Source organism: Leiobunum rupestre, chromosome 9 (assembly GCF_980474605.1).
Source record: "Leiobunum rupestre chromosome 9, qqLeiRupe1.1.hap1, whole genome shotgun sequence".
In the NCBI taxonomy this organism is placed as follows: domain Eukaryota; kingdom Metazoa; phylum Arthropoda; class Arachnida; order Opiliones; family Sclerosomatidae; genus Leiobunum; species Leiobunum rupestre.
In genome coordinates, this window is record NC_143392.1 from 43688573 (window position 1) to 43695658 (window position 7086).

The 7086-nt window shown below is 39.7% G+C and overlaps 1 long non-coding RNA gene across 1 annotated transcript; it reads left to right on the plus strand.

Moving 5' to 3' along the window:
- Positions 1 to 1273: 1273 nt before the first annotated feature.
- On the plus strand, positions 1274 to 1608 carry LOC149928501 (uncharacterized). The gene is made up of 3 exons (XR_016473867.1): positions 1274 to 1341; positions 1411 to 1455; positions 1522 to 1608. It is a non-coding gene; the product is annotated as an uncharacterized LOC149928501 (long non-coding RNA).
- The last annotated feature ends 5478 nt before the right edge of the window (positions 1609 to 7086 follow it).

Consider the following 7086-nt stretch of genomic DNA (forward strand, 5'->3'; position numbering starts at 1 on the left):
CGGCAAGTGGAGTGAGCAGTGGGCCAGTGACTGCTACCGCTAAACTCTGCAAAGTTCTCTCACTTCGCAGAGCTGGTCAGCTAGCTCACTCAGCGAAATATGTCCTTTAAGGTGCTGACCTGCGCACAGTCTCCTCTCAAAAATATCTTGGAGTTACTCTAACAGACTCCCTGGAGTGGTCCACCCACATCAACCGCTAGGGCCCTGGGTTTCATCCGCCGACACTTGTCCCACTGCTCCTTTGCGACGAAGTCGTTAGGAGTTAAAACCTACATCCTTCCGATCCTGGAGCACTGTTCGGCCGTCTGGTCCCCATCAACTGCAAGTGGCGTCCACGTGGTTGACAATATCCAGCGGCGTGCCCTTCGCTTCGCGACCAGCGTGGGATTCGCGTGGAGTAAGTAGATGACAAACGTGCTCAAGAACAAAAAATGGGACAACTTAGCTTTGCGCCACCGTCTTAAGCGTCTCGTTATCGTAAAAAGCGAGGTTCATCGCTCGGCGGTCTTGTCCGACTGGCGTCGCCCCCAAGAGGGAATCGGGTCGCCTCTATGATCCTTCCGGGCTTCAGACTTGCCGTCCACAAACATTCATTTCTCCCTTAGCTCCTCCATACAGGAGTGGAATTCCATTCCATAGTACCTAAAGAACATTCCCGGCCGTGCTCAGTTCCGGAAGGCCTTTGCTACGTAATTGGACCTGTACGATTAGCGCTACTCCTAGTCTCGACGTGATGGGTTTTTAACCCTTTGTCGGGCTTTAATCGAACTAAAGAACTAAGGAAACCCAACTTCCGTTAACGTGATATTCCGGGAACTTGGCACGCAATTTTGAATTTAAAATTCACCTGTGGTTACGCCACAGGTGAATTTTTTGGAGTACTGTATGATTGGCTGAATTGGAACTCTTGAGTCTTTTGACTCCTTTGGGATGACCAATAGAAAAATTGAAATCACAAAGAGGGTTAATTTTCCGGATTACAGAGTTGCTAATCGTTTTACTGATTTATCTTTGGTGAGAAAGGGATATAGTAAGACAAAATGCATGAGCTAGGCTACAAATGTCATACTTAGAGGTATTATGTTACTTATGATAAAATCTATGACTTCCAGAGTTACCTGGCTACCCTCCACCCATCCATCATTGCCCTTATGGAGACGAAACTTGATTGTACGATTACTTCCTCGGAGATCTTCGGGTCGGACTTTACCGTGTACCGCAGCGATCGTTGTGATATACTCATTGCGGTAACCAACAGGATAAAATCCTATCTTATCCACACTGTTGACAACGTGGAGACGGTATAATAGTGCGAGATCATCAGGGTAGGAGCGGATCAAGGTAAAATTTTCACCAGGGCTAGTTGGAATTTAGGTGCTGCCCCCTTACCAAGGTTGGATTTACCATTAGGCTATACGAAGAAGATTTTAGGGCGTAAGGACTACGAAATATCTGGTATCTTGAAAACCACAAGTCAAAAACCACGGCGCAATTTTCACTAAAACTTTACGTTTTAACTAGATGTCGGTAGCCCTGCCAGCTCCATGGAGGCAGTTTTTTCCGACTCCCGCCAGGAACTCAGTAAGAGCCTGCGTTTACGTTCAAGGAGCTTGATTTCGAATCTAGGGTACGTAGTTATATTATCTTTGGGAAAAACGACAATTTCATTCAAGAAATACGGGGTTATAAATCAGGTACAGATTATATGTTATTAACCAGTTTGAACCAAAGTTTGTTTGGATCGAATAAAACAAAATTTTATACATTGGAATTGAATGAACTACAACACATTATATAAAATATAACTTTGAATTCTAATTTTTAATAAAAATAAATTTGTTCATTCATAGCTGACACTAATTTGATAAGGACGCGCAATTTGTTTAAAAAAAATCAATCAAAATGTATTTTAAGTGACTTTATATAACTGAATTTTGTTCCAGCCTGGTAAAGATCAATTAATGTCAGCCGTTAAAAAACTTCAGTATAATCATTTTCATGTAACATTTAATTAACTATCGTAATGGTGTTTCAAGTTATGCCTTTACTTTAAAAAATTAGCTTTAATATCAACGATTATTTGGTATATTTCATTTTAGTTTTCCTTCGTTTATTTATTATTTAAATTATCGTTCGTATTAAAACATTATTAACCGGGTAGAATACAATAAATTTCGATAAAATATTTCTAAACTAAATTAGATGCAAATTGGATTGAATAATATTTTTCCAACGGGAATCAAAAGCGAGTGGACTATATATTTTTAATATAATTAAAATCTAATTTGTTAAGATCTATTTTTAATAAAACTGTATTTAAAACAAAACGTTAGATATAATATGTTTATCCAATTACAATATACGACAGTAAAATTTATTCCGATTCGATCCATATTATTTAATTTAAGCAATTTAAGAAATGATCAGGTTGATCTATACTAGGAAAGTGGATCCAGTCATGGTGTAGAAAACGGAACATTTTTGACAAATATTACGCAAAATATTACATTGGATATTCTTCTCCTCCAAAGTTCTATGACGTTTTGAGAAAAAAATAAACGGGTTTAGTTCTACCACGGCCAACTTTGATCACGTGCTACAGCGGCCAACACTTTCGTCGAAATTCCGCCAGCAAGGATTTTCCCCCTATAAACTGTACTATAACGTGTAGGAGTTCAGCGCCACGCTCGGTTTTTATATTGGCTTCAATGTAAAAACTATTCTAAAAATAATAATTCGCTAGGGGCGCTCACGCCATACACATCTTTTGCTCATAGGTTAACACAGAAGCGTCAACGAATGAGATGGCCGCTGTAGCGCGAGAGATCAAAGTTGGCCGTGGTTCTACAAAGGTCATAAAAGCGTTCAATATACAAAATGCGCAATGACAGATATGAATCATATGATCACGTACAAAATCAACTTTGAAATTGCCTAATATTGAGATTATTGTTTCCTTCGCAGTATCACTGCAGCTACATTGAAGTTACTTTACAATTCAAAAAGATCCCATAACAGTTAATTTGGAAATTTGATGTACATTGTATTCATTTTATGAACAACACTGGACTCGCGTTTCGCTGAAGAAATATTACATATTTTGTACCGAGGTTTACTGACGAGAAATATATCAGATTATTGAAAAAAGCTACATATTGCCGATTCAACGTTATAATATATCGTAATAAGAAGTCAACCAAATATTAAAAGAAAAGAAAATATAAACATACATAAATAAAAGGTCCCTACTCAAGGAGCCACCCCGGGCGGCCACCCAGCCATTAAGCCGATCAGATTTTAGTTATCGTTCTGGGCTTGAAATTTCTGCACACTGTACTTTCTAGCAACTACACGCAGGACGTGCTAAGCCATACTGAATCAATTCGCAATTCTTGCAGCACTGTTAAATTAGCACTCTCCTCTCCTATTAGCAGCAAAACTAAGCATTCCCAAAAATCTCGATGTCTGCAAGGACCTACAAGGTGCTACCGACGTTGCTCTCTTTCCCACGGTAGTCCTTAACTATCCTTCTTATAAAAGAAGGAAAAGACAGGGACGAGAATTCCACCTCTCATAAAAGAAGGAAAAGAGAGGGACGAGAATTCCACCTCTCATAAAAGAAGGAAAAGAGAGGGACGAGAATTCCACCTCTCATAAAAGAAGGAAAAGAGAGGGACGAGAATTCCACCTCTCATAAAAGAAGGAAAAGAGAGGGACGAGAATTCCACCTCTCATAAAAGAAGGAAAAGAGAGGGACGAGAATTCCACCTCTCATAAAAGAAGGAAAAGAGAGGAACGAGAATTCCACCTCTCATAAAAGAAGGAAAAGAGAGGAACGAGAATTCCACCTCTCATAAAAGAAGGAAAAGAGAGGGACGAGAATTCCACCTCTCATAAAAGAAGGAAAAGAGAGGAACGAGAATTCCACCTCTCATAAAAGAAGGAAAAGAGAGGGACGAGAATTCCACCTCTCATAAAAGAAGGAAAAGAGAGGGACGAGAATTCCACCTCTCATAAAAGAAGGAAAAGAGAGGGACGAGAATTCCACCTCTCATAAAAGAAGGAAAAGAGAGGGACGAGAATTCCACCTCTCATAAAAGAAGGAAAAGAGAGGGACGAGAATTCCACCTCTCATAAAAGAAGGAAAAGAGAGGGACGAGAATTCCACCTCTCATAAAAGAAGGAAAAGAGAGGAACGAGAATTCCACCTCTCATAAAAGAAGGAAAAGAGAGGAACGAGAATTCCACTTCTCATAAAAGAAGGAAAAGAGAGGGACGAGAATTCCACCTCTCATAAAAGAAGGAAAAGAGAGGAACGAGAATTGCACCTCTCATAAAAGAAGGAAAAGAGAGGGACGAGAATTCCACCTCTCATAAAAGAAGGAAAAGAGAGGGACGAGAATTCCACCTCTCATAAAAGAAGGAAAAGAGAGGGACGAGAATTCCACCTCTCATAAAAGAAGGAAAAGAGAGGGACGAGAATTCCACCTCTCATAAAAGAAGGAAAAGAGAGGGACGAGAATTCCACCTCTCATAAAAGAAGGAAAAGAGAGGGACGAGAATTCCACCTCTCATAAAAGAAGGAAAAGAGAGGGACGAGAATTCCACCTCTCATAAAAGAAGGAAAAGAGAGGGACGAGAATTCCACCTCTCATAAAAGAAGGAAAAGAGAGGAACGAGAATTCCACCTCTCATAAAAGAAGGAAAAGAGAGGGACGAGAATTCCACCTCTCATAAAAGAAGGAAAAGAGAGGAACGAGAATTCCACCTCTCATAAAAGAAGGAAAAGAGAGGGACGAGAATTCCACCTCTCATAAAAGAAGGAAAAGAGAGGGACGAGAATTCCACCTCTCATAAAAGAAGGAAAAGAGAGGAACGAGAATTCCACCTCTCATAAAAGAAGGAAAAGAGAGGGACGAGAATTCCACCTCTCATAAAAGAAGGAAAAGAGAGGAACGAGAATTCCACCTCTCATAAAAGAAGGAAAAGAGAGGGACGAGAATTCCACCTCTCATAAAAGAAGGAAAAGAGAGGGATGAGAATTCCACCTCTCATAAAAGAAGGAAAAGAGAGGAACGAGAATTCCACCTCTCATAAAAGAAGGAAAAGAGAGGGACGAGAATTCCACCTCTCATAAAAGAAGGAAAAGAGAGGGACGAGAATTCCACCTCTCATAAAAGAAGGAAAAGAGAGGGACGAGAATTCCACCTCTCATAAAAGAAGGAAAAGAGAGGGACGAGAATTCCACCTCTCATAAAAGAAGGAAAAGAGAGGAACGAGAATTCCACCTCTCATAAAAGAAGGAAAAGAGAGGGACGAGAATTCCACCTCTCATAAAAGAAGGAAAAGAGAGGAACGATAATTCCACCTCTCATAAAAGAAGGAAAAGAGAGGGACGACAATTCCACCTCTCATAAAAGAAGGAAAAGAGAGGGACGAGAATTCCACCTCTCATAAAAGAAGGAAAAGAGAGGAACGAGAATTCCACCTCTCATAAAAGAAGGAAAAGAGAGGGACGAGAATTCCACCTCTCATAAAAGAAGGAAAAGAGAGGAACGAGAATTCCACCTCTCATAAAAGAAGGAAAAGAGAGGGACGAGAATTCCACCTCTCATAAAAGAAGGAAAAGAGAGGGACGAGAATTCCACCTCTCATAAAAGAAGGAAAAGAGAGGGACGAGAATTCCACCTCTCATAAAAGAAGGAAAAGAGAGGAACGAGAATTCCACCTCTCATAAAAGAAGGAAAAGAGAGGGACGAGAATTCCACCTCTCATAAAAGAAGGAAAAGAGAGGAACGAGAATTCCACCTCTCATAAAAGAAGGAAAAGAGAGGAACGAGAATTCCACCTCTCATAAAAGAAGGAAAAGAGAGGGACGAAAATTTCACCCCTCATAAAAGAACGAAAAAAGAGGGACGAAAATTTAACTGCTAGAAATAGCGAAAAGAGAGGAGCAAATATTTCACCGAGGAGAGAACCGCGGCATTTTCATCGCTCACTAAAGATCGAAATGTGAGGACCGAAAATGTATCCTCTCAACAACTCGCAAGTGGCTGTTTAACAAATTTCTCATCACTGCTATGCACCGGGATAGATAAAATAAATTTGTTAGCTTTCGATAAAGACTATTTATCGTTACTTACTTACAACATTCCTAATGGAAATTAGACGAGATAGATGTAAAATTAATTAAGCCTTGCATACAATAAGATTTATTTATTTATTTAAAAATATCAGTTTATTACAGGGAATAATTAATGAAATACAAAACCTTGCGCCGCGATTCATTCGTTTTCAGGCATCGTTCGAACTTTCCAATTCGGTACCTCCACAACGCACGACTTCTTTTTCGAATTCCTCTCATTTCTATTCCGGGTATTTCACGTGTAGCTCTGGACAGAACCGTCGTCCCCAAAACGTATTCGTCGTCTTCGATCCCTTCACTCCTCAGGAGGCGATTTTCTGTTTCCTTTCTTATTCGTGAAATTTTTTAGTTTAGTACACATTGCTACCGATAGATGGCAGACGCAGCTCAGGCGAGTCGCTTTTCGCGTAGAGTTGTTAATGAGGCGCTTTGGTCTTTTTTTTTAACCTTTTATTTTTGACAGACTGGCTTTAAATAACGGTCAGATGTGTCGCCTCGCATTGTCCTGGGTTTAATTTTAATTTGGGAAAGTTGTTTCAGTCTGTTCCATCAAAATCATCTGTAATTCTAGATGACAGGCCAAAAAATTGGGCTATTTTTCCAACGCACAAAGCGTATAATGAAGATCTATATCAAATTTCATAAGTAACCTACCAATATAAGTATGACCCTTATACGTTTTCGCACGTATTTATCAAACTAACCTGGCAATAATCTTTACTCGCTAATTTCAATGATTTGTAACAATACCGAAGCAACGTTATGTTCATTGACGAAACAGAAGTACATGAGAAAATTTTAGTTGGGAGAATAGTGTCCTACTTTTTACGTATTCGAGCTATTCATAATTTAGAGGTCGTCAAATGGTCCATGTTTATCTCAATTTCGTCCAAGAGCCCATGACAAAATAAGCGCATGTGATAAGGTACACGATGGGCCAA